The sequence below is a fragment of the Alligator sinensis genome, unplaced genomic scaffold, assembly GCF_000455745.1.
Source record: "Alligator sinensis unplaced genomic scaffold, ASM45574v1 scaffold320_1, whole genome shotgun sequence".
NCBI classification, from domain to species: Eukaryota; Metazoa; Chordata; order Crocodylia; family Alligatoridae; genus Alligator; species Alligator sinensis.
Window position 1 is genome coordinate 1,208,235 of NW_005842249.1, and position 2,999 is coordinate 1,211,233.

Below are 2,999 nucleotides of genomic sequence, written 5' to 3' on the forward strand. Positions count from 1 at the left end.
TCTCAACAACAGAGGCAAGAAGGACCGAGTTGATATGACATATTATGGAAAACTTGGATTAAAATGAGGGAAGACACTTTGAACAAAAGTGTGTGTGTGTGTGTGTGTGTGTGTGTGTGTGTGTGTGTAAGGGTAGAAGATGGAGGGGAGAGGGTTCTTTTTGTATATTTTGAATCAGAATACCATCATCTTTCTCTAACCAAATTAACGTTAGAGCAACATTTTATGTTAGGATGGTGAAAATGAACAAATGCTGCCAGGGCCCGAGGAATACAACTTTTATCATGCTGGGAGGGAAGGGTTGTAAAAGTGGCAGAAATGTTTCTTATCTTGTCTCCTCATGTACTTTGTGCAAAGGCGTGTTGGGGGAGCACAGGGACTTCCTTCTTCATGGGTTCCCTAAAGACAAATGCCTAAGAGAAGTCAGATCCTGGCACCAACCTATGGAGCCAATAGACCTTCTTTGACCTTAGAGAGTAGAGGGAGTACAAACCCTGTAGCACAATGACTTCCCAAGAGGTTAAATGCTTCTGGAAATTGGTCCAAGATAGGAACAGACTAATGTTAGTTGCCTTTACATTTAATTTGCTCTTGGCATCATGTAATCTTTGCCAACATTATGAAGCAGATGAAATGCATGCAATTGGAGGTGAGTATTTTCCAGTCCCTTGTGCATGCAGTGCAGATATTAACTAATAGCTTAATTAGATGCAACTCTTATAGTTCAGCCTTGTGTTGGAAATGCCCCACAGCCATGGTGTTTTGTGGAAAAATTCAAGTTGTTTGTCTATGGTTTAGTAGGTTTTCTGCAACTGATTTTTAGGTTGCTGATTGCAGTTAGAACAGGACTGAATTCATTGCTGATTTTCCTTGGTTCATGGTATTGTACTTTGTGCAATTATCCCTTAATTTTTCATACCTTAAATCTGCACAACATAATATGTTTCATGGAACAATACAGACAAGCTCTCCCTGGCCACACATACATGGGATGCCAACTGCATAGTAGCCTGATGCTATTGCGTGGTAGTATTTTCTGGACAGGGCTTTAAACTAATACTGCTGGGGGGTGGGGATACACAAATTCAAACATGTCCAGGAACCAACATAGAAGTAAGCCCTGTAGATAGAGACACTGGGAGAGCTACTCTTGCAAACACATTGTTTCTCTCTCTCTCTCTCTCTCTTTCTCTCTCTATATATATTTAGTAGTGTTTCATTTTAATCATGGAAAAATTTGAATTTTGGGTTTTTGACAAAAAAATCCCAGATTCTCTGATTAGAGAACCTGGGATTTTTAAACAGAGAAAACCAGAATCTCTGTTTATCAGAAATTGCATCCCACCTTCAAGTCAACAAGAGTCTTGTAGTATTGGGCATTCATGTTGAGGGTTTCCTCCTACTGTTTGGAGTTTAGCGACAGTAAGCATGCTTGTATATATATTTTGTAAAAAGAAAAAAAAAGAATGTCAAGACAGTCAAAGCTCCGTTAACTGGCACCTTACAAGCTGGCATACTCTATTAACTGGCATGCCGGCTTGTAAGGTAAAGTGAAACTGGAAGTGCCCACCGTGGCACTTCCAGTTTCTCCGAGCCCCCATGGCCCAGGGCAAAGCAGCCTGCGCTGCTAAGCCCCCACGGCCCGGGGCACAGCTGGCTGCGTGAAGCCCACCACCCTGTCCCGTGGGGCCCGCAGGGCCTGTGGGAGGGTCAGCAATGCTGTGGAAGGGTTGGCAATGCCACGGGAGGGGCGGTGATGCCCCAGATGCGGTGGGAAAAGCGGTGCCCCGAACAGGCAAGGACGCCTGTTCAGGACACTCAATTAACCAGCATATTTTGTTATCTGGCATCCCCCGGGAACGGGGGATGCCAGATAACAGAGCTTTTACTGTACTTCTCTGGAGCCCAAATAAAAACAGCAATTCATTTGTCAAGTCTACCAGTGACTTCAAGGTTCCTGAAGTTAGGATGAAGAAATTCAAGCCAGGAAATCCTAGTAATTAGTGCCTTTCAATCTATGATGGGCTGGAAGGAGGTATTGCTCTTCTGGTCAATTCTACTCAAGGTCTTGTAGCATGCAAGCAGCTTGAGGCCCACTACTGCGATAGAGATAGTACTCACTAGGGACATTCCAGGAATCACTGCAGACATCACAGGCCATCAATTATGATTAATTATGTATCTCCACTTACATTGTCTGTAGGGTGTCGTCTTTCTCAACTCAACAATACCATCAAATCATTTCCATAAAGACTACAAGACTGCAAGAAAAACTACAGACCTTGATCCCCCCACTACCTAACCCGGGGACTTTTTACATGCTCCCTAAAATCCACAAACAAGGGAACCCTGGCAGACCTATCATATCCAACTATGGGACCCTAACTGAGGAAATATCAGGTTTCGTGGAATCAATCCTAAAACCACTCATCACCCACAGAGCAAGTTTTGTACAAGACACTACAGACTTTCTACAGAAACTTAAAAACATAGACCACCTTCCCAGCAACACACTCCTAGCCACGCAGGAATGGTAGCCCCTTCTGAGGGCATGAAGCCTGCCAAGTTTCAAGGAGATAGGTGCAGGGGGTTCAGGGAAACTGCACCCCAATATTTTGAAAGCAAAACTTGTGTCACGTGTATGTGTTAAGCCACAGCTCGGTCAAAACTGCAGGCATGCTAGCTCCTGCGGAGGCCACAAAGCCTGACAAGTTTCAAGGAGATAGGTGCAGGGGTTTGGGGGAAACTGTACCTCACACTGTGGACACGCAAAACTCGTAACATGGGTGACACTGTGTGTGTTAAGGCACAGCAGAGTAAAAGCTGCAGACCTGTTAGCCCCTGCTGAGGCCATGAAGCCTGCCAGCTTTCAAGGAGATAGGTGCAGGGGCTTCTGGGTTCTGGGGCCCTGCACCTCTAGCTGATGACAGGCAAAACTCATGTCATGGGTGCTTGTGCAACTGTGTCTGTCTTGAGGCAAAGTGGGGTAGAAACAGGGA